The sequence below is a fragment of the Bufo bufo genome, chromosome 1, assembly GCF_905171765.1.
Source record: "Bufo bufo chromosome 1, aBufBuf1.1, whole genome shotgun sequence".
Classification (NCBI taxonomy): Eukaryota; Metazoa; Chordata; class Amphibia; order Anura; family Bufonidae; genus Bufo; species Bufo bufo.
This window is the reverse complement of record NC_053389.1, coordinates 185,784,361-185,809,720: the sequence shown is the minus strand read 5'-3', so window position 1 is coordinate 185,809,720 and position 25,360 is coordinate 185,784,361. Positions and strand designations below refer to the sequence as shown.

Below are 25,360 nucleotides of genomic sequence, written 5' to 3'. Positions count from 1 at the left end.
CTTCAAGACTCAGGTTTATGTTTTACTGTTTACTGTTTACTGTTCTATGGTTAGTATGTTATTATAATTTTTATAAATTATTTTATGTACATTTTGTACAACATTTTGTTCAATACCCTTTTGCACATTTTATTTATGTTCAGTAGCTCTTTCTACAGTAGCTCTTTTTCAGGGTACTTTCTAAGGGTATTTTCATGCTCAGTATTGGGGGGGGGAGCACCGGCGCCTAATAGAGTACCGGCACCTCTTTTGGCCCACTTAAAGCACTGATTGTATTGTTGGCCACATCCACCATTCTCGGCAGTTTCGGGCAACAGATTTATGTGTATGGGAAGCTCCCGGCTCTTCCCTGACATATGATGTTGGGGGAGAGAAGAATCAGATGAAGCGAATATTTTCGCCTGATCCTTTTGTTCTCCTGGGAGATAAGCCACCACCAGAAGTCTCTGCCAGAGGTTTCTCCTCATACACATTTCGCCGTGCTGATCGTGTATGGGGGAGTCGGGAAGAAGCTGATCGTTTGGCCAACAGCTATCGAATGTGAACCTGTTTAGGGAGTGCCGTTTGTATGGAGTCTGTAGGATTATACAACTCCCCTGAGCCTCTTATCTCTTGCATGTGCTGTCTAAAAGACAAACTATTTGTTGCCAATATCAGCCAATCACAGCTTTTATTTTACTTTTATTTTATTACAGTGATTCTTACAATACTGTAGACCTATCTTTACCAACCTGTGGCTCTCCAGCTGTTGCAAAACTATAACTCCCATCATGCCCTGACAACCTGCAGTCATCAGACTTCTTCCCTTTTCATCATTACTGAAGAATGGTTAAACATATCAACCCTTTGCTTATCTTATTATTGAAGACAGAACCAAATTATATAGAAAATTATGCTTTGTCTTAACTACCTAAGCAAACATGAAAGGAGGAACTTCCCCAAGGAAAACAGTTTGAAGGGTTACAAATGGCAGAACACAGTTTCATTTTCACTGTAGTACACCAAGCGGTGCAGTGGTCAACCCTGGGCCATAGACCTGGAGGAGTCCATCACCTTTACATAAAAAGGCTCCATTATTATAAATGGCACATAGAAGATAGAGGGCCCTATTACAGAGTTCACTGGGGTCTAGGAGATTCCAGTTATGTCTGGGGATGCACTCTGATTTTTATGTATATACCTGGGCCGCCAGATTTTTAATTCCATAATTAACTTTTTGTGCAAAAATTTAAATGTAAGAAAATTTCCCAATGACGAGGTCCTGCATAGGCCAGTGCTCAACATACTGTGTACCACATTTATTAAGATGTTTTGGGTACTTTTCTAACCTTTTAGCAATTTGTCAAGAAGCGGGTAGAGCTTGATAGAAAGGGTGTAGCTTCACAGAAAAGGGGCATGGGGTAAATGTGCCAAAAAATCCACCAAAATTTTAAGTCTTATTTTAAGGCAGTATTAGTAAATGTTCTGTAAAAATGCTTTCTGGCCCTCAAGAAAGGGCATTGAAATCATTGGGTAACACAGGAGATGACGGCCAACCTACAGACAGTAGTAGAGTAGTAACAGACTACACATGGATTGTTTGTAGTCTGTTACCATATAGTCACATAAATCTGCCTCAGAGCTGTAGTCACCAAAATGCTTAGGTTTGTATAGTCAAGGCTATTTTCAAAGTTACTTCACTTTTCTCTTTTGATGCTCTGGAGTTGCAAAAGTTTATATACCTTATTGGATTTCCACTTTAGGAAATTAGTATTTGAAGACATTTTCACTTGCACCCTCCTTCGCTCTCTTTACCCTAGCCTTCTTATCTTTCACTCCTTACTCCATCTCTCTCAGTTCTATTCATGTACTGGTGGTTGTAGTGTAAACTGAGAGGCGCAGTGAATGCCACATAGTAGCATGCTATGTATATCCTACTGCACAGGAGAATAATGCGGGGCCCTGGTATGTAGTTAGACCAAGCATACAATCCTGAGTAGACTAGAAATATCTATTAATACATAGAGCAGAACACATGCTACTGAGTGAATACCATTGACTGCCTACACATGTTCTACTAGTGACAGGTGGAGCGGCTTCACTATACAAGGTGTAGGTTACTGGACTTTTATCTAAAGCATTTAGACAGGGGCCCAGAAGCTTAAGGGGGTTGTCTAGTTTCAGGAAAAAACTGGACAACACATGCGATCCACCTGGAATAAAGACTAGATCATTTCTTGACAGATCCTACATTGCCTCTCTGGTTCACCTAAGAGTCCAGTAAGTGACTGCAGCAGTCACATGTTGTCAATGTGATGTCACTGCTGCAGCTGGGAGCCCAACTGGGAGAACTGGAGTGCCCGGCCAGGAGAACTGAAGTGTGGCATCTGTCTGGACCGCAACCTTAAAGTAGTGTAGTGTCCCCCATGTGTGTATAGTCCACTCCTAATTGGTGTGTATTATGATGTTATATTGCACTATTTCTTTTTCTATGCTGCTGAATCCATATTACAGGCTGGTAACATGCACTACATACTTTCACCTCTAGAGGTCTCTATCACACCACTTATATAGTGCAGACACAGGAAGCGAGATAGAGATAAGGAGTGTAGTTGAGTGGAGGAGTTAGAAGGAAGGAGAGGAGACAGGGGAACTAATTTGCCTCAACCATTGAGTCCAAGATTGGGACTGTATGATCCTATACTGTAGAATACCCTTCCGGGATATCAAATGGAGGGAGATTGCCCTGGGGTTGTTGGATCATTGACCTAAAGAATATAGGCTAAGGAAGATAATTGCCGTTTATCAGGTTTTTAGTCACCTTTGCATCAGGTGGAGAGATTCTAAGCTTCAAGCTGCCCTACCATAACCAAGGACAGAAAGGCCATCTGTCAGAATACTTATTTACAGAGGATCTGAACTACTACTGAAAGGTTGAGAGATAAAAGCAAGAACAGGAACCAAGTACAAGTAAGAACAACACCTTTACTAAAGTAAGCTGGAGTTAACCTCTACAATTCACCATAAGGAGCCTGCTAATTTGGATTTGCAGCTTTGCACTTTATGCCATCTGTATGCAAGACAAAGTGATGATATTGGATGCCCTACTACATCTGACAAGTAAAGTTCCTGTTTAGTTTAACTACTGTCTCATTCCTCGTTCTTCTGCTCCATCTCTTGATTGTACCTTACGGTGCAGGCGTCACGAACACAGGGGCCCAGCCACCAAAGCACCTTAAACACCCATTACTATCAAGGGCACCTCAACAACCATCTGGCTGGTGTTCCCTGCAATAGAGAGTGCCCCGGAGGATTTCGTGCTGTCTTCCCATCCACTGCACGCCGGCCTCAAGGGACAACTGAACTGTGAGTACTACTACTATACTCGGCACCTCATCACTAGTACGCTCACTCACTCAACCACTACACCCCTGTGGCTGGGTCGATGCAGTAGCACTGTATTTTCATTAAACTTTTTATATTTTATTGGCGCATATGGGGAGATTTATCAAACTGGTGTAAAGTAAAACTGGATTAGTTGCCTATAGCAACTAATCAGATTCCACCCTTCATTTTCCAAAGGAGCTGTCAAAAATGAAAGGTGGAATCTGATTGGTTGCTATGGGCAACTAAGCCAGTTCCACCTTACACCAATTTGATAAATGACCCCCATAGTTTTTGTTGTTGGGGGTCTTAGCTTTGTGAACCTCACTATCTCTAGAATGAGGGGAGAGAAGCTCATGCTTAGCACATTCTCTCTCTAGACGGGAAGCGAGACAGGCTCTATAGAAAGTCTGAGGGGCCCGTCTTGCACAGCAAGGAGAGAGAGAGCGCTCAGCGCATGCTTCTTTCCCCTCGTTCTAGAGATCAGTTTGAGTCTCAAGCCCTCAGGCCCCACCGTTTGATATGAACCTATAACATATCAAAAGCTTAATCAAAGTATAGTGCCACTTTTAAAGGGCTATTTTAATGGGTCCGCAAAAAAAAAACCAGAAGATATTGCGTGTGAATTCCGTTTCCGTACATCCGTATTTTCGTTCCGCAAAAAAAAATAGAATATGTCCTATTATTGTCCGCATTATGGACAAGGATAGTACACGGACGTCATCCGTATTTTTTGCAGATCCATTTTTTGCGGACCGCAAAATACATACGGTTGTGTGCATGAGGCCTAATAAGGCAGTCATCTTTTTTATCCTGGACCTTCATCCTGCTCCCTTTTTCTTAGCTATAGTAAGGAATAGATGCTAAAAGAAGAAGCTCCTATACTAGTTTTAGCTGAAAATAAAACACTCAAAAGCGTCACAAAAAAACAAAGTATTGTAAGATCGATTATCTTGTCACCGATCACTAAGCCATCTATGGTTAAAGTGGACCTGTCTCCCTGTATGGATGGGTTAATAGTTACCAACTACAATTATAGAGTATCTATTCTTATAATTCTGCATTGTGCAATTCCTCTGTTATTCAACCTTGAAATGTATGCAAATATCGGAGGTGTGCTACCAGATGCAGTTCATGAAGAAAAGTGACTGTTTCTGGAACCATCTCTAACAACCCCTTGGCCATTCAAAAATATTTAAGTGGTTGTGAAGAAAATGTCAGGATTCTTGCACTACTATGGTCATTAGGTCATTGGATTGCTGCACATTTTGATTGAGTTTATTTGGCGTATCGTGCAATTAAAAGCAATTAAGGCAAAATATGAAATCAAAACTTTTATGCCGCCTAGAATTACTAGAGGGAGATCTCTGGTTAAATATGAAATTCAGCATGAAAACCCCAAGCCCTGGAGAGAAGGGCAGAGAGCACAGTAAATCCATATTACATCACATATGGAATGGCATGTCTTTATTACTTGCTAGCCTCAGATGACCTGCCCATAACAACTGCACCATCAAGCTTGTCACAAAGGGCAGTTGACCTAATTTATGTATGTCTCCACACTGCCACATATCTCTGCCACGCAGGTTCCATCAAGGTCCAAATGTATGGAAATTGGTGAGATAGGGAGGTACAGTAGCCATCTATGAAAGCCCTTCACAATACAGAGCCATCAGCCCTTAGTGAGTGTGCAGTAGGAGATTGATTAAAAAAAATGGCTTATGATCTTGAATAGTGATGATGAGCGAAGTTTAAAAAAAATTAGATACGGCTGCTTCGCCGAACTTTGACATGAAGTTCAATTCATTACCAATTGCTTCATAACGAATCGCATTCCCTTGTATGGAGCGGGCGCAATGTTGGGGAACGTCATTTAACCCCTCAGATGCCGTGTTCAATGCTGATCGCAGCATCTGAGAGTAACATACAGCCTATCAGGGGGTTAAGCGAGAGTTAAAACAAAATAAAATACACTTACCTCATCCACTTGATCGGGGAGAAACCGTTGCGGCCATCTTGATTAAAGAAAACGTGCCAGTTCTCGCGCGTGGCGACGTTACATGTTAGCACGTGAGAGAATTGGTGAGTTTTCTTCAATCAAGATGGCCTCTCCGCGATCAAGTGGATAAGGTGAGTATGTTTTTTTTTTTATGCCATCGCTTGTCCCCATACTGAATCACTGTTTTCCGGCAGCAGATCATGATTACACACCACGATCTGCCGCAGGGAAACAATGATTTTTAAACCTGTAGAAGAACTTGGATTGCCCGATGAACGAGCTTGCTCGTTCATCGGCTAATCAGGGGCAGTATTACACTGCCAGATCATCGCTAACGAGTGTTACTACGAACAATCTGCCAGTCTAATACAGGCTTCATGCCTGATTTACATTGTCAGGAGTTGGTCAATAATTTCCATCAGTGATTGTTAGACAAAACCAGGAGTGGAGCCTCCACATAGCTAAGGTATAATGGAAAGATTTGTTCCTGTTCTGTGTTTTTGACGCGCATCTGGCTTTGGCTCACAATCACTGATGGAAATCACTGACCAAACACTGACTGTGTGAATGAGGCTTTATATAAATTAAAGGCAAATGCACTTTCATTGGGAAATCCAACCCAAAGTGATCTTTTGAATATTAATTCTTTGATTTTCTCACACCATTCTGGGCACTTTACTAAAACTTCTGCCCCACTGGACAACCCCTTTAAAATACCAATATTATTAGATTCCAATGATCTACTGAATTTTTGATTATTGGGGTCTACTGACACTCTACGGTATATGGAGGCCTCCTTATGACAAGATCACTTTGGGTTGGATTTCAGGTATGCCACTGTGTAGGCCAACACATGCCTCTCAGCTTGATTGTAAAAGTAAATGTGTGATGTATGTTTTTTACAGTGTCTCTCTGTATAGGAAGGCACAGCAGATGTATACCAGACAAAGGTATACCCAAAGGATACTCTTTTGGAATATGCTGGATACGTGGGGGCCTATGGGCACAATTAGTCTGTACATCTGGAGCTTTTCTGTGCATGTGCCGAACATTTAGTAAAATGAGATGTGAACAACTAAGCAGTCCTTCAGCCTACTCACTGAATCGGCCATCTGGGTGGTACAGTTTGAAGACATTCCTGCCTATATCTCTGTACTAGAGAAACCAGTAACTCAAGAGATGTGACCTCAATACTGATGCAGTAAGAGCAGGGATATAGCACAAGATGTCTTAACATTGCCACAAGTTCTTGAGCAGTGGCAGTAAGGTGGAAGCAATATGCATCTCTCAAACCATTTTTGGATGGTTGTGTAACACCCCCGAGTGGCATTACCACTCCTACACCCTGCTTCTATCTGTGAATGCTAATATAATGTTATCTTAAGCATTTATTTCCAGGTCCCTAGACACTGTGCATTTATAATAATGTTATGCAAGTGTTCATGTAATGTGCCTGGTTCACCAGCAGGTGGCAGCAACCATGGCAGTGGTACACTTAGAGAGAATAGAACTCACCATTCCATTCTCCCCTCCTTTCTTGGTCAGAAGTGGGCCAGTCCTGTTTGCTACCAGAAGGAGGTAAGGAGTTCTGGTGTTTTCTGGTTGAGACTACATGTTGGAGCTGCCAGGATTCTAACCTATTCCCTGGCGTAATCCAGATTCAGACTACAGAGAGAAGTTCCATTTAAGTCTGTTAGTACAGCAGAGCCAAAGTGAAACCGATGTAGCAGAGTAGAAATTGTTTGTCTGCCAGAGTTAATGCTATCTGTAAAGTCTCTAAACCGTTTGGAGTAACGTTTATGCAAATTAAAGCTGCCATTGAACTTCATCACAAGGTCTGGTCTTTCTTCAAATGCCTCAATTGTTCACCCTATTTGTCTGCTTTAGAGCCAATGCCTACTTATCCAAGCCATTCTGAGATTGTTTTCTTGTGACACATTGTATTTCATGACAGTGGTAAATTTGAGTCGATATATTTCCCCTTTATTTATAAAATAATCCCAAATTTAACAAAAATTTTGAAAAATTCGCAATTTTCTAAATTTCCATTTCTCTGCTTTTAAAACAGAAAGTGATACCTCATAAAATATTTATTATTTAACATTCTCCATATGTCTACTTTATCTTGGTATCATTTTGGATATGTAATTTTATTTTGTTAGGACGTTAGAAGGCTTATAATTGTAGAAGCAATTCCTAAAATTGTTAAGAAAATTTCCAAAACCCACTTTTTAAGAACCAGTTCAGGTCTGAAGTCACTTTGTAGGGCTTACATAGTGGCAACCCCCCATAAATGACCCTATTGTAGAAACTACACCCCTCAAGTTATCAAAACTGATTTTTACAAACTTTGTTAACCCTTTAGGTGTTCCACAAGAATTAAAGGAAAATGGAGATGACATTTCTAAATTTCACTTTTTTGGCACATTTTCCATTTTAATCCATTTTTTTCTTTAACACATCAAGGTTTAACAGCCAAACAAAACTCAATATTTATTACCCTGATTCTGCGGTTTACAGAAACACCCCACATGTGGTCGTAAACTGATGTAAGGGCACACGGCAGGGTGCAGAAGAAAAGGAGCGCCGTATGTTTTTGGAAGGCAGATTTACCAGAACTGGTTTTTAGATGCCATGTCCCATTTGAAGCCCCCCTGATGCACCCTTACAGTACAAACTCCCGAAAAGTGACCCTGGAAACTAGGGGATAAGGTGCCAGTTTTATTGGTACTATTTTGGGATACATATAATTTTTAATTGCTCTATATTATATTTTTTGTGAGGCAAGGTAACAAAAAAATTGCTGTTTTGGCACAGTTTTTATTTTTTACAACATTCAACTGACAGGGTAGATCTATTTTTATAGACCAAGTAGTTACAGATGCAATGATATCAAATATGTCTACTTTGTTTGTTTGTTTGTTTGTTTCAGTTTTACATAATAAAGCATTTTTGAAAAAAAAAAAAAGCTTTTGTGTCTCCATTTTCTGAACGCCATATTTTTCTGCCGATCGTCTGGTGCAGGGGCTCGTTTTTTGCAGGAAGAGTTGATGTTTTTATTGGTACCATTTTTGGGTACATATGACTTTTTGATCATTCATTATTTCACTTTATGGGGCAAGGTGACCAAAAAATTGGTTGTTTTAGCACAGTTTTTATTTATTTATTTTTACAGCGTTCACCTGAGGGGTTAGGTGATGTGACATTTTTATAGAGCAGATCGTTACGGACGTGGAAATACCTAATATGTATACTTTTTCTTATTTATTTAAGTTTTACACAATAATAGCATTTTTGAAACAGAAAAAATGATGTTTTAGGCCCCTTTCACACGGGCGAGAATTCCGTGCGGGTGCAATGCGTTAGGTGAAAGCATTGCACCCGCACTGAATCCGGACCCATACACTTCAATTGGGCTGTTCAGATGAGCGGTGATTTTCACACATCACTTGTGCGTTGCGTGAAAATCGCAGCATGTTCTATATTCTGCGTTTTTCACGCAATGCAGGCCCCATAGAAATGAATGGGGATGCGTAAAAATTGCAAGCATCCTCAAGCAAATGAGGTGAGTTACATTTTTATTTTATTTTTTAACCCCACAATGGACCTTTTACTTAGCATTCTAAATTAAAGAATGATATTATTTTCCATTATAACCATGTTATAATGGAAAATAATAAAGTATACAGAACACCAATCCCAAACCCAAACTTCAGTGAAGAAGTACGGGTTCAGGTCTGGGTACCAGACTGCAACTGACTGCAATTGCGTACCTACTTGCACGATTTTCCCTGATCGCAGACGCAACGCATCCGGACCTAATGCGGACACGCTCGTCTGCAAGGGGCCTTAGGCATCTTTCACACGGGCATCGCGTGTGAGGGCCGGATAGGATGCGGGAAAATGCAAGATTTTTCAGCGCGAGTGCAAAGCGTTTTAATGCGTTTTGCACGCGCGTGAGAAAAATAGGCATGTTTGGTACCCAGACCCGAACCCGGACTTCTTCACAGAAGAACCTGGTTATAACCTGGTTATAAGGGAAAATAATAGCATTCTTAATACAGAATGCTTAGTAAAATAGGGATGGAGGGGTTAAAAAAATAATAATAATTTAAAGCGAACCTGTCACCATGATTTTGCGCATAGAGCTGGGGACATGGGCTGCTAGATGGCCACTAGCACATCTGCAGTACCCAGGTCCCATAGCTCTCTGCGCTTTTATTGTGTTAAAAAAACGTTTTGAGTGATATGCAAATTACCTGATATGAGTCCTGTAGCCGGAGATGAGTCAAGCATCAAGGAGCCCAGCACCGCCCCGCGTCCTCCGAATCTCCTTCTTGCCGGCTGACGTCACAGAGCTGGAGCGCCGAAATCTCAAGATGCGCGAGCTAGCGCATGCGTAGTTCGTTCCCTGTGCTGATGCCAGCACAGGGAATGAACATGATGCCGACACTGCGCATGCGCTAGCTCGCGCATCGCGAGATTTCGGCGCTCCAGCTCTGTGACGTCAGCCGGCAAGGAGGAGATTCGGAGGACGCGGGGCGGTGCTGGGCTCCTTGACGCTTGACTCATCTCCGGCTACAGGACTCATATCAGGTAATTTGCATATCACTCAAAACGTTTTTTTTTAACACAATAAAAGCGCAGAGAGCTGTGGGACCTGGGTACTGCAGATGTGCTAGTGGCCATCTAGCAGCCCATGTCCCCAGCTCTATGCGCAAAATCATGGTGACAGGTTCGCTTTAACTCACCTCATCCACTTGTTCGCGCAGCCTGGCTTCTCTTCTGTCTTCTTCTTTGATGACCTGGAGGAAAAGGACCTTTGGTGACGTCACTGCGCTCATCACATGCTCCATCACCATGACCTAACAAATGATGTTTTAATGTCTCCATGTTCTGAGAGCTACAGTTTTTTTTATTTTTTGAGCGATTTTCTTATGTAGGGGCTCATTTTTTTCGGGATAAGGTGATGGTTTTATTAGTACCATTTTGTGGGACATATGCCTTTTTGATCACTTGGAGTTGCACTTTTTGTGATGTAAGGTGACAAAAATCGTTTTTTTTTTTTTAACCGTTTTTTATTTTTTTTATGGTGTTAATCGGACAGGGTGGATCATGTGATATATTTATAGAGCCAGTCGTTACTGATGCGGCAATACCAAATATGTCTATTTTATTTATTTTTTTCCAATTTTTTTTTATTACTTAATTGGCGATTATTATTTTTTGTGAAACCTTTTTTTTTAAACACTTTAGTGTTTTATTTTTTTATTTTACACTTTGTGTCCCCCATAAGGTCATACAAGACCTCTGGGGGACATTTACCTTCACTTTTTTTTTTTTCACCATTGATTTCTCCTGTAACTGGGGCTTACATAGTAGCCCCAGTTACACGGGAAATGCACCCCCCAGAGAGGCTGTACAGCAGAATACAACGCTGTACAGACTCAGTGCAGGGTTGATCGAGGTCTGTAGAAGACCTGCACTCTCCCGGCTCTCCCAGCATAGCGTTTCCTGATCTGTATACACAGCACTCGGTGAGCACTGTGTATACAGCGATCTAGAAGGCAGGGACACCCAGGAAAAGGTCCATGCCTTCTCTCTGGGGTGGCCTGCTGTCACTGACAGCGGGCCCCCTGCTCGGCAGCTGCACTATTAGCATGCAGCTGCCATCTCTGAATGGACGTTCTAGAACGTCCATTCAGAGATAAACATCCACCCATAGGACGTTTATATCCTATGGGCGGATATGAAGTGGTTAAAGGGACTCCGTCCCATTGTTGCTTCATTGCAACTGGCGTCACGAAACACTTATCTCATCTTAAAGGGACCCCTTGCGGACTGCTGTTGTTGCAGTTGCGTGTAGTGCTTAGAACCTAAGGCTGAAATCTCGAAGGATGCTTTCCAGATATCAGTACATAATGTAAGTGTCTAAGTACCGTAGCTTTAATTGACTGAACCATAAGTACCGTAGCTTTTTCAGATTTTCCTTTTCATGATGTTAACTGCTCTTTGTCATAGTTTGCTAACTTTTCCCAAGCCTATTTTTTCCATTAACCCCACCTCCCCCTCCAGCACGTCATCCATCATCCCATTTATTCTCACAGCTGTGCAGAAATACCGAAAAATCAACCAGCACGTTTTATGACTATAATAGGCCTTCGGCTCTATCTTTTCGTGTGTTCTTAGGGTCACAGAGTGAGAGGAGCCGAGCGGAGAGGTAGATGGAGAATAGAAATTCTGCCACATCCCCATGAAACCCACTGCAGCCCAGCAGCCGAGGAGGTGTGAAAAGAATTCCCAATAAAATCGACTTTTTCCTCTACACAAAGCCAGCAGTCTAGCCTAAGGGTTCCTGGATTTTAACATGCTTTGGGAGGGGGGGGGGGGGGGGGGGGGGCTCGAAATTAGCTGAAGGTCTTTTGAAAATAATCCAGACAAGTTATCTTGTTTTGACTGTACAGAAATCACATTGTTTTCCTGGTTATAATATAGACAGAACGGGCGCAGGGTTACTTCCGTGCACTGGGTACTGTATCTCTGAGACACTTCATCAGAGCTATTCAAATAGAGTCAGAGAGCTCTCCTCGTGATATCTTTCTAATGACATGCCTTAGGCTACGTTGCCTGGAGCCATATCCAAGCAGTGGCCTCTCCACTAGACTGCATATTGTTGTAGTTTTCTCATCAGTGATGGCCAGTTCGCATTGTTCGCCCGCGAACATATGCGGGCTGCCATCTTTTTTCACAAGTCCAGCGAGGCACATGTAAGTCCTTACAATCTTGACAAGAAGACTGAATTTTGGTTGCCAATTTCCCAGTAAGCACAAATGCTCCCATAAAAGTGTGCACCATCCTCAGTGGTATCCATTAGTGCCCCAGCTACAGGTGACCCCTTAAAGGGGTTGTCTGGTTTAAAAATAATTTTTTCTGCCAGTTAAAACCAGATAGCAACACATATCCTTTTTTCTAATCTATTTTTATTTTTCGATTGCAGATTTTTAATTATCTTTTTCTTGAAAATGATTATTGGAGGTGTCCTCTTGCCTGACCTGTTGAGGCATGAATTACAGCAGCTATCATGGACACAACAGACAGGAGAGGACGTCATTGACTTCTTTGGGAGAGTTTTGTTGGCATGGTTTGTGACCTGTGCAAAGGTCAGGAGGGAGTAGATAAGCTGTGATATCACCTATGTGAATAGTGGATCCTGTGTTTTATATATATATATATATATATATATATATATACACAGTACAGACCAAAAGTTTGGACACACCTTCTCATTCAAAGAGTTTTCTTTATTTTCATGACTATGAAAATTGTAGATTCACATTGAAGGCATCAAAACTATGAATTAACACATGTGGAATTATATACATAACAAACAAGTGTGAAACAACTGAAAATATGTCATATTCTAGGTTCTTCAAAGTAGCCACATTTTGCTTTGATTACTGCTTTGCACACTCTTGGCATTCTCTTGATGAGCTTCAAGAGGTAGTCCCCTGAAATGGTTTTCACTTCACATGTGTGCCCAGTCAGGTTTAATAAGTGGGATTTCTTGCCTTATAAATGGGGTTGGGACCATCAGTTGCGTTGAGGAGAAGTCAGGTGGATACACAGCTGATAGTCCTACTGAATAGACTGTTAGAATTTGTATTATGGCAAGAAAAAAGCAGCTAAGTAAAGAAAAACGAGTGGCCATCGTTACTTTAAGAAATGAAGGTCAGTCAGTCAGCCGAAAAATTGGGAAAACTTTGAAAGTAAGGGCTATTTGACCATGAAGGAGAGTGATGGGGTGCTGCGCCAGATGACCTGGCCTCCACAGTCACCGGACCTGAACCCAATCGAGATGGTTTGGGGTGAGCTGGACCGCAGAGTGAAGGCAAAAGGGCCAACAAGTGCTAAGCATCTCTGGGAACTCCTTCAAGACTGTTGGAAGACCATTTCAGGGGACTACCTCTTGAAGCTCATCAAGAGAATGCCAAGAGTGTGCAAAGCAGTAATCAAAGCAAAAGGTGGCTACTTTGAAGAACCTAGAATATGACATATTTTCAGTTGTTTCACACTTGTTTGTTATGTATATAATTCCACATGTGTTAATTCATAGTTTTGATGCCTTCATAATCATGAAAATAAAGAAAACTCTTTGAATGAGAAGGTGTGTCCAAACTTTTGGTCTGTACTGTATATATATATGTATATATTATCTGTCATTGTAATCCTGCCTGTAATGATAAGCTGAAAACTACAGTAAAGTGATCTGTACAGACCAAGAAGTGGTGCTTATTGGCCAGTACAAAAACTGCAGAATTTTTTATTTTATTTTTTGCTGTTTTTTTAAAGTAGTGACACGGAAAATTTTAAATAATAACCAAAAATTCTTTAAAAATATGTTTAAAATAAAACCTAATTTAAATAATAATTTTAATAATTTTCTAACGACACATACCCTTTAATAATGAATTCTGCAGCTTTCTAATATATTGTGGCCCCTTTCTAATATATTATGAATGGCCATTTTAGGTTCCAGTCTTAAAAAAAGATTGTTACAGTGGATGTAGCCACATTTGTAAAAAGGTGCACACCTCTTAATGTAGTTGGGGTATTTGGGAATAAATTGGCGCCAAAAGGTGCACAATTTTCTGTGTTTGCTTTATGTCCTGGGATCCTTCATGAACCACAATGCAAGTCAATGGGGACGGATCTGTTTTCTCTGACACAATCTGACACAATAGAAAACGGATCCGTCCCCCATTGACTTTCAATGGAGTTCATGACGGATCCATCTTGGCTATGTTACAGATAATACAACCGGATCCGTTCATAACGGGTTGTATTATCAGTAACGGAAGCGTTTTTGCTGAACCCTGCTGGATCCAGCAAAAACGCTAGTGTGAAAGTAGCCTAACATAGCTAACCATGTCCATATTTCCACCTAAATTTCAAAAAGTGGCAAAAAAATGTGTGCAAGAGACCAGAATTTCTGGCATATAAATCTGAAGAGAATTCAGACAGCTAAAAGTTGGCTTACGTTGTTAGGGTACTTTCACACTAGCGTTTTTCTTTTCCAGCATAGAGTTCCGTCACAGGGGCTCTATACAGGAAAAGAACTGATCAGGCATATCCCCATGCATTTTGAATGGAGAGTAATCCGTTCAGGATGCATCAGGATGCATCAGGATGTCTTCAGTTCAGTCATTTTGATTGATCAGGCAAAAGAGAAAATCGTAGCATGCTACGGTTTTATCTCCGGTGAAAAAAACTGAAGACTTTCCCATAGAAATGTATTAGTGCCGGATCCGGCATTCAGAATACCGGAATGACTGATCAGGCATTTTTAAGACTGATCATGATCCTGATCAGTCTTACTAATGCCATCCGTGGGCATATGTTTTGCCTGATCCGGCAGGCATCTCCGGCGATGGAACTGCTTTCTGGATCTCTCTGCCGCAAGTGTGAAAGTAGCCTTAGACAGGCAGTCTATATGAGCCTGATTTATTGTACAGCCTGAGCATTGAAAGACCCCCTGTCTAGTCAATCCGGGCCAAAGTGGATATCAGAACTTTTCATTTATACAGTGGTTATGTTTCATTTACATAAAACGAGAAAATCCCTTTGCCTCCATTCACTTGCTTAGGCACAAACTGGCCCTGGAATATCTGAAGATCCTGCAATTCCCATACAGTAAGCTCTTCAGGGGATTCTGGTGAAGTTTAGCCTTCTAACTCCATTAATTTACTTGGAGGATTTTTTCAAAATGAAGCGTCGAGCCCTGTTTATGTCTTTTATTAACTGTTCACAGACACTTTTTTTTTCATATTTGGACTCAGGAGAATACAGCCCTTTGTCTGACTTACTGTACACTGACTAAAATGCGAACTGTGTGACAGGACAACTACTGCACATGGAATTCCCATATCTGCCAAGAGCCCACGGGCATGAAAGGCCTAGTTTCCAGTGGGTGAAAACAGCTTAACCCTTCACTATCAACAGGGCAACAAATGAGCAGACTCTCCTAATCTAAAAGTTTTGGCACCTGCTGCCACTCACATATGTGTGACACTTGTGATGACTTCATATCACGAGGTGTCGGACTATGAGAAACACCAGGAGGATTGTAGATAGAAAGAAATGCCCTCATTTATCAAAACAGTCTGTGAAACTGTCTTCGTTGCCCATAGCAACCAATCAGAACTCAGCTTTCATTTCTTAAACAGCTCTGGAAACATGAAAGCTGAATTCTGATTGGTTGCTCTGGGCAACAAAGACAGCCTTAGGGCTCATTCAGACAGCCATAGGTCCGCATCCATTCCGCAACTTTGTGACCCATTCATTTCAATAGGGCCGCAAAAGATGCTGACAGCACTCTGTGTGCTGTCCACGTCCGTAGATCCGTTTCAGTGCCCCACAATCAAGGAAAAGAATATACATATTGTGGTGGCCCTGCAGAACGCACATGACCGGTATATGTGTTTTGCAGAGCCGCAATTTGCGGACCTTAAAACACCTACGGCCATCTGAATGAGCCCTTACTGTAGACAGCTTTGATAAAAGAAGACCCTTGTGTAGCCTATGACAACCAATGAGATTTTTGCTCACTTTTTTTTCTATAATTTGGAAATTGAATTGGTTACTATGAGCAACAACACAAGGCCACACGTATAATAAAAAAGCATCCGCGTTTTGCTGATCCGCAATTTGTGGACCGTAAAACACGGTGCGGTTGTGTACATAGCTTTTTATGGCAAATTTTTTGTCAAAGCCAGAAGTGAGCTGGAACGGAATGAGAAATATAATGGAGGGGTTTATACTGCAAAATTTGCAGAACGGATGCAGACTGAAAATACGGTGGTGTGAATGGGCCCTTAGGCCTCTTTCACACGAGCGTGACGGATTAGGTCCGGATGCGTTCGGGGTGCGTTCAGGAAAACTCGCACCACTTTGCAAGTAAGTTCAGTCAGTTTTGTCTGCAATTGCGTTCAGTTGTTCAGTTTTTTCCACGCGAGTGCAATGCGTTTTGATGCGTTTTTCACGCGCGTGATAAAAAACTGAAGGTTTACAAACAACATCTCTTAGCCACCATCAGTGAAAAACGCATTGCATCCGCACTTGCTTCCAGATGCAATGCGGTTTTCACTGAAGCCCCATTCACTTCTATGGGGCCAGGGCTGCGTGAAAAAACGCAGAATATGGCCTCATGCACACGACCGTTGTTTTGGTCCGCATCCGAGCCACAGTTTTTGCGGCTTGGATGCGGACCCGTTCACTTCAATGGGTCCGCAAAAGATGCGGACAGCACTCTGTGGCCCCGAAAAAATATACAACCTGTCCTATTCTTGTCCGTTTTGCGGGGTAGAGGACCCTGCCCGCAAGAGCTTACAATCTATAAGAGCTATTGTACAAGGCGTCTGATCTGCTCAGCCTCATGTTATAGAGCGATTGATATATGGCTTTGTGGGAAGAGATCCAGCAGAACTTATAAACTATTCATTGATATTCCCGTTCATTCTGGGCGGTCCTAATGGATGATTGACAGTCTGCCCTGTATAAGTGTGCATGCAGAGATAGCTGTCATTCAGTCAGTGGACCCGCCCACTGGACTCCTAAGCCCAGAGTGAGCAGGAATATAAATGAATAATTTATTAGTTCTATTGGATTTTTGCCCACTTCCGTATATATAAGCTGCTGGCTGGTTGGGTATTGTGTAATTTCCTTTAAGTAGATACATGACATCAAGCAGTGATACTGAAAATGAAAAGGAATTGAATCTCCAGTTTAGAAATGTGTTGACTATCATATTATCCATTACTTGTGGGTGACAAGGTACCTGGGATATTGGGTTTGTCTATCAATAGTCACTAATGTATCCTACCCATACTCAGATTTAGGCTACATGCACACAACCGAATGTGTTTTGCGGTCCGCAAATTGCGGATCTGCAAAAAAAAAAACGGATGACATCCGTATGCCATCCATTTTTTTTGCGGATCCTTTGTAACAATGCCTAAAACGGACAAGAATAGGACATGTTCTATTTTTTTTGCGAGGCTACAGAACGGACATACTGATCCGGACAGCACACAGTGTGCTGTCCGCATTTTTTGCGGACCCATTGAAATAAATTGATCTGCATCCTGTCTGCAAAAAAAACGGAACGGACACGGAAACAAACAACGTTCGTGTGCATGTAGCCTTACCCCTAGATCGTGTGGGTTCACATCTGTGCTATACTAGATTGTAAGCTCCACTGACACAGCTATTGTTGTGATCACATTCGGTGTACTGCGCCTTGGAATAGGTCGCCACTATAAATGAGCAAACCTTTTAGACCACAACCTCCTATATGCTATTTCTGGGTGCAGAAAGGGAGAGTTCACCGCCCCCATACAGCTTGTGCTGCTATAATTCTTCCAGTGCACTTCTCCACTTCTGCTTTTGTGCTCTTCCCAGATTATTTCCATATCTTCGAGTTGCACAGGACCTAATGAGAATTCACTAAGTGGTCTGCCCCCGACATGAGTGTAAACTCTAACGAGGGGTCATCTCCACATAATGGGAGGTATAGAATAGAAGTGAGGAGAGCGGACTTACCAGAGGAGTGTCTGCCTGCAGTCCTGCTCCCTGACTTTCCCTTGCAGATGATGACTTGTTCCCTGCCAGCTCGCTAGGGCTAGAGATGGCCAGGAGAGGAGGAGGCTTGGATGGGAGTAGGAGGGGTAACCTTAGACAGTGTCAGAAGGGGGGGCAGAATTTCAGAAGACGCTGGAACGTGCAGTAAACCAGCTCTTCTGATTCCTCTTGCTGACTGGGATGTGATAGGAGACTGGGTACAAGGTGTAACGAGCGCTGCTTTTTGTTAATGAATAATGTTGTCATGGTGGACCTTTCCTGGTGGTACTGTAATAGTAATTGGACGTCCACATGGGACATAGTTTGGTGTGAAAACTTTGCAATGGATTACACCCTTTGCATTGAAAGGGGTTAATCCGAAGATGAAATCTATAACATATATTGATGAGGTATGTGAATGAGATGCATTTGCCACTACTGTGTATGCTGCTCTGGTGTTGTAGCCTTAGGTCCCTTTCACGCGAGCGAGTTTTCCGCGCGGGTGCAATGTGTGACGTGAACGCATAGCACCCGCACTGAATCCTGACCCATTCATTTCAATGGGTCTGTGTACATGAGCGTTGTTTTTCACGCATCAGTTCTGCGTTGCGTGAAAATCGCAGCATGTTCTATATTCTGCGTTTTTCACGCAACCCTGGCCCCATAGAAGTAAATGGGGCTGCGTGAAAAACGCATTGCATCCGCAAGCAAGTGCGGGTGCGATGCGTTTTTCACTGATGGTTGCTAAGAGATGTTGTTTGTAAACCTTCAGTTTTTTATCACGCGCGTGAAAAACGCATCAAAACGCATTGCACCCGCGCGGAAAAAACTGAACAACTGAACGCAATCGCAGACAAAACTGACTGAACTTGCTTGCAAAATGGTGTGAGTTTCACTGAACGCACCCCGAACGCATCTGGACCTAATCCGTCACGCTCGTCTGAAAGGGGCCTTAGGCCTCTTTTTCACACGAGCGTGTCCGGATAAGGTCCGGATGCATTGCGGCAAACCCGTGCGAGTAGGTACCCAATTGTAGTCAGTTTTGACTGCGATTGCGTTCCGTTGTTCAATTTTTATCGCGCGGGTGCAATGCATTTTGCACGCGCGTGATAAAAAACTGAATGTGGTACCCAGACCCAAACTTCTTCACAGAAGTTCGGGTTTGGGTTAGGTGTTCTTGTATTATTTTCCCTTATAACATGGTTATAAGGGAAAATAATAGCATTCTTAATACAGAATGCATAGTACAATAGGGCTGGAGGGGTTAAAAAATAATAATAATAATTTAACTCACCTTAATCCACTTGTTCGCGCAGCCGGCATCTCTTCTGTCTTCTTCTTTGAGGAATAGGACCTTTGATGGCGTCACTGCGCTCATCACATGGTCCATCACATGATCTTTTACCATGGTGATGGATCATGTGACGGACCATGTGATGATCGCAGTGACGTCATCAAAGGTCCTTTTCCTCTACACAGCAAAGAAGAAGACAGAAGAGAAGCCGGGGCTGTGCACATGAGCGGTGATTAAGTGGATTAAGGTGAGTTAAAAAATTTTATTTATTTTTTTAACCCCTCCAGCCCTATTGTACTATGCATTCTGTATTAAGAATGCTATTATTTTGCCTTATAACCATGTTATAAGGGAAGATATTAATGATCGGGTCTCCATCCCGATCATCTCCTAGCAACCGTGCGTGAAAATCACACCGCATCCGCACTTGCTTGCGGATCCTTGCGATTTTCACGCAGCCCCATTCATTTCTATGGGGCCTGCGTTGCGTGAAAAACGCACAAAATAGAGCTTGCTGCGATTTTCACGCAACAAACAAGTGATGCGTGAAAATCACCGCTCATGTGCACAGCCCCATAGAAATGAATGGGTCTGGATTAAGTGCGGGTGCAATGCGTTCACTTCACGCATTGCACCCGTGCGGAAAAGTCGCCCATATGAAAGGGGCCTTAGGGTGATGGATCATGTGATGGACCATGTGATGAGCGCGGTGACGTCATCAAAGGTCCTATTCCTCACAGATGAAGACAGAAGATATGCCGGCTGCGCGAACAAGTAGATTAAGGTGAGTTAAATTATTATTTTATTTTTTTTAACCCCTCCAGCCCTATTTTACTGTATTCAGAATGCTATTATTTTCCCTTATAACCATGTTATAGGGGAAAATAATACAATCTACACAACCTTGAACCCAAACCTGAACTTCTGTGAAGAAGTTCGGGTCTGGGTACCACAGTCAGTTTTTTATCACGCGCGTGCAAAATGCATTGCACCCGCGCGATAAAAACTGAACAACGGAACGCAATCGCAGTCAAAACTGACTGCAATTGGGTACCTACTCGCGCAGGTTTGCCGCAACGCATCCGGACACGCTCGTGTGAAAGAGGCCTAAAGGGGTTTTCCAGTTTGCATCAACATCCTTTAAAATAACCGTTTATGAAGGTAGCTGTAATTCTGTAATTTATTCCTTTTATCGTTATTGCTCCTATCTTGCATTCTGGGCTACGGTCACAATCTTCTGTCTATGGGCAGGACAGTGATAGGGGAGTGTCTATGTAACTAGCTGGGCGGGAGGAGCTATAAACTAGCTGGGTGTTGTTATGGGCAGTCAAGGCCGGCTCCAGGTTCATGTGGGCCCTTAGGCGATAAATCTCAGTGGGCCCCCTTGTGGCATTTGTTGCCACTAGGGAGTTGCCACTATGGATGAGCGAATCGACTTCGGATGAAACATCCAAAGTCGATTTGCATAAAACTTTGTTTCAATACTGTACGGAGCGAGTGGTCTGTACAGTATTAGAATGTATTGGCTCAGATGAGCCGAAGTTATTATGCGAGACTTCGCATAATAACTTCAGAAATTGATTTACACTGTAAAAAAACATTTCTCGAACTCGGGTTCGGTTCCAAGTGGTAAACAACTATGAGGTTTTTCTGTCACAGCTTAGCATTGAGCTCAATAGCTCAGTGGTTAAGATTTATGCCTTTAATGTAGAAGGTTGTGAGTTCAAATCCCAGCAGGAACATTTCAGAAAGAGAGGGTAATTAGACTTAAAAGTGTTGTCTCCTCATGGACAATGGGGGCATATCGCTAGGATATGCCCCCATTGTCTTATAGGTGCTGGGACCCGCACCTATATCGAGAACGGAACAAGGTGGTGTTTGGAGGACTCCGGTCCGACCACCACCTAATTGTCCATGATGAGACAACCCCTTTAAATACACAGAGTGTCCCCAAGCATACTGACAATGCTTGGGGATATTCCCTTCATGGTCATAGCACTGATTCCATATATGGACATATCAGAACAGGGACTCCTAAGCCAGGAAGAGTCCCCACTGTTCAGCAATCTGCGAGTAGACCTGAGTGGGCCCCTGGCCCTGTGGGCAGTGATAGGGGAGTGTCTATGTAACTAGCTGGATGGGAGGAGCTATAAACTAGTGCATTGTTAGGGGAAGGGCTGGAGAGAAAGGAGAAGTGCATCATGGGTTTGGTTGGATACAGCAACAGGAAATGCTACATAGAGAATGGAACCAAAACCAGAGTTTGTTTCTCATGGTGAAAATGGGTCAGGAGAGCCCAAACTGAAAAAGAAAGCATGGGGAAGATGTACATGAGGTAAGTAATTACCATAGTAATCCTTTAAGACCCAAGTTTACATATGTGCTACAATCTATTTGGCATTTTCAAGTATCCTATGAGAATTTTGAGTTAAGAGATGGGGGTCCCCTATTCAAGATCCCCCTCTGCAAGCTAGAGGCTAGAAGGCGATGTTCTCTGGAGCAGGGTTGCCCTTATGTATGGTAATTCTTTGTGCAGTCATTTCTGGTGGTGCTAAAATAATACTGACATACCGTAAAGGGACGAAATACCAGCTCCATACATAAAGTAATCTAATAAGAGTGCTATACAATGTGTAAATAATACTACAGTATGATTAAAGGGGTTGTCTCATCATGGACAATGGGGGCATATCACTAGGATATGCCCCCATTGTCTTATAGGTGCGGATCCCACCGCTGTTGAGAACGGAGCCCCGCAAGGTGGTGGCTGGAGGACTCCGGTCCGGCCACCACCAAGCCGGCTCCCCATAGAAGTGAATGGGAGCGTACCGCGCATTCATTTCTATGGGTCCGACAGAAATAGCCGTGCCAGCGCTTGGCTATTTTTGCCGGCCCCATAGAAAATGAATGGAGGGCAGCTGCGCATACGCAGTGCACTCTCCTTCACTTGCAGGGCTCCGTTCTCGATATAGGTGTGGGTCCCAGCGGTGGGACCTGCACCTATAAGACAATGGGGGCATATCCTAGTGATATGTCCCCATTGTCTATGATGAAAAAACCCCTTTAGGCCTCATTCACACGGCCTTTGCCTGGCCGTGGCCATATTGTGGCCCACAAACAGCGGGTCCGCAATATGCTGGCACCGTCCGTGTCCTCCCCGCATCACGGATGTGGACCCATTCACTTGAATGGGTCTGCAATCCGGAGCTGTGGTACGGAACGGAGGCATGGAATCCCACGGAAGCACTACGGAGTGCTTCGCTGGTGTTTCTATCCTTGCCTCCACACCGCCAAAAAATAGAACATGTTCAATTTTTTTGCGGTGCGGACGGATCATTTACCCATTCAAGTTGAATGGGTCTCGATCCATCCCATCCGCCACACGGATGTTGCCCGTGCATTGGGGACCACAAATTGCGGTCCCCAATGCACGGACCGGCCGCACAACAGCCGTGTGCATGAGGCCTCAAGAAGATTCCTAGGGTCAAAAGCGTCAGGTGCCATACTCTCTCCCTGCTGGTGCATCCTGTTGCACAACCCCTAAGACCAGCTCCGCTCTGGAGGACCTGACTTTCATGTCTAATTAAGGGGTTGTCCGGGATCGGGGACATTGCTGTAAGTGAACACCAAGCACATAAATATTACATACATTCCTGTCCTACCTTTGCCAGACTTTTCTGATGTCCCGTTTTCATGTGATAAATTCTCTGCCGGAAGTGGCGCTATTCAAAGATTCTTGAACCGTACCGGGTCCCTTTCTGCAGAGCGAAGCCTCTGCTTCAGCTTCGCAGGGAGCCCGGTGACATCACCGTCAGCCTCAGTGATTATGCAGAGCGCACTGAGGGGCGGTAACTAGGCGGCAATACATTCCGCTAATCCCTGCCCCTCTCGTCTGCTGACGTCACCGGGCAGTGCGCTTTCTTCTCAATGAAGGAGGCAGAGCACTATGCTACTTAGCATAGTAAACGCCTCCTATGTAAAATACAGGCAAAAGCTGCAGCAGGCTGGAGAAAGAATGATTCAGGGGGCGGATGCACGGAGGAGGTCACGATGTGCGGCAGGAGGCAGAATATGAATGAGGGGGAGCGGATACACGGTGGATTGCTAGTCATCAGAAAACACGCGATGCTGCGCTGGGACCCACAGGGCAATGCGGCAGGTAGTTAGCGCGACCATAAACATCGATGTCAACAATGAGTGGGGGACCGTCTGAGCCCTGTAGAAAAGGAGAAGAAAAAAAAAACAGCCCCTTTAACCACCTCAGCCCCCAGTGCTTAAACACCCTGAAAGACCAGGCCACTTTTTACACTTCTGACCTACACTACTTTCACCGTTTATTGCTCGGTCATGCAACTTACCACCCAAATGAATTTTACCTCCTTCTCTTCTCACTAATAGAGCTTTCATTTGGTGGTATTTCATTGCTGCTGACATTTTTACTTTTTTTGTTATTAATCGAAATTTAACGATTTTTTTGCAAAAAAATGACATTTTTCACTTTCAGTTGTAAAATTTTGCAAAAAAAACGACATCCATATATAAATTTTGCTCTAAATTTATTGTTCTACATGTCTTTGATAAAAAAAAAATGTTTGGGTAAAAAAAAAATGGTTTGGGTAAAAGTTATAGCGTTTACAAACTATGGTACAAAAATGTGAATTTCCGCTTTTTGAAGCAGCTCTGACTTTCTGAGCACCTGTCATGTTTCCTGAGGTTCTACAATGGCCAGACAGTACAAACACCCCACAAATGACCCCATTTCGGAAAGTAGACACCCTAAGGTATTCACTGATGGGCATAGTGAGTTCATAGAACTTTTTATTTTTTGTCACAAGTTAGCGGAAAATGATGATTTTTTTTTTTTCTTACAAAGTCTCATATTCCACTAACTTGTGACAAAAAATAAAAACTTCCATGAACTCACTATGCCCATCAGCGAATACCTTGGGGTGTCTTCTTTCCAAAATGGGGTCACTTGTGGGGTAGTTATACTGCCCTGGCATTCTAGGGGCCCAAATGTGTGGTAAGGAGTTTGAAATCAAATTCTGTAAAAAATGACCAGTGAAATCCGAAAGGTGCTCTTTGGAATATGGGCCCCTTTGCCCACCTAGGCTGCAAAAAAGTGTACACATCTGGTATCTCCGTACTCAGGAGAAGTTGGGGAATGTGTTTTGGGGTGTCATTTTACATATACCCATGCTGGGTGAGAGAAATATCTTGGTCAAATGCCAACTTTGTATAAAAAAATGGGAAAAGTTGTCTTTTGCCAAGATATTTCTCTCACCCAGCATGGGTATATGTAAAATGACACCCCAAAACACATTCCCCAACTTCTCCTGAATACGGAGATACCAGATGTGTGACACTTTTTTGCAGCCTAGGTGGGCAAAGGGGCCCATATTCCAAAGAGCACCTTTCGGATTTCACTGGTCATTTTTTACAGAATTTGATTTCAAACTCCTTACCACACATTTGGGCCCCTAGAATGCCAGGGCAGTATAACTACCCCACAAGTGACCCCATTTTGGAAAGAAGACACCCCAAGGTATTCGCTGATGGGCATAGTGAGTTCATGGAAGTTTTTATTTTTTGTCACAAGTTAGTGGAATATGAGACTTTGTAAGGGAAAAAAATAAATAAAAAATCATCATTTTCCACTAACTTGTGACAAAAAATAAAAAATTCTAGGAACTTGCCATGCCCCTCACGGAGTACCTTGGGGTGTCTTCTTTCCAAAATGGGGTCACTTGTGGGGTAGTTATACTGCCCTGGCATTTTCCAGGGGCCCAAATGTGTTGTAAGTAGGTAAATGACCTGTGAAATCCGAAAGGTGCTCTTTGGAATGTGGGCCCCTTTGCCCACCTAGGCTGCAAAAAAGTGTTACACATCTGGTATCGCCGTATTCAGGAGAAGTTGGGGAATGTGTTTTGGGGTGTCATTTTACATATACCCATGCTGGGTGAGATAAATATCTTGGTCAAATGCCAACTTTGTATAAAAAAATGGGAAAAGTTGTCTTTTGCCAAGATATTTCTCTCACCCAGCATGGGTATATGTAAAATGACACCCCAAAACACATTCCCCAACTT

General features: G+C 42.9%; 1 protein-coding gene across 1 annotated transcript in view; it reads right to left on the bottom strand.

The window, feature by feature from the left end:
- Positions 1-18,058, bottom strand: part of LOC121002029 (protein kinase C and casein kinase substrate in neurons protein 1-like) — a 103,928-nt gene extending 85,870 nt beyond the window's left edge. The window contains exon 1 of the mRNA XM_040433327.1: positions 17,960-18,058. The gene's annotated coding sequence lies outside the window, so the exon portion shown is untranslated. The remainder of the gene's footprint in view (positions 1-17,959) is intronic.
- Between the last annotated feature and the right edge of the window lie 7,302 nt (positions 18,059-25,360).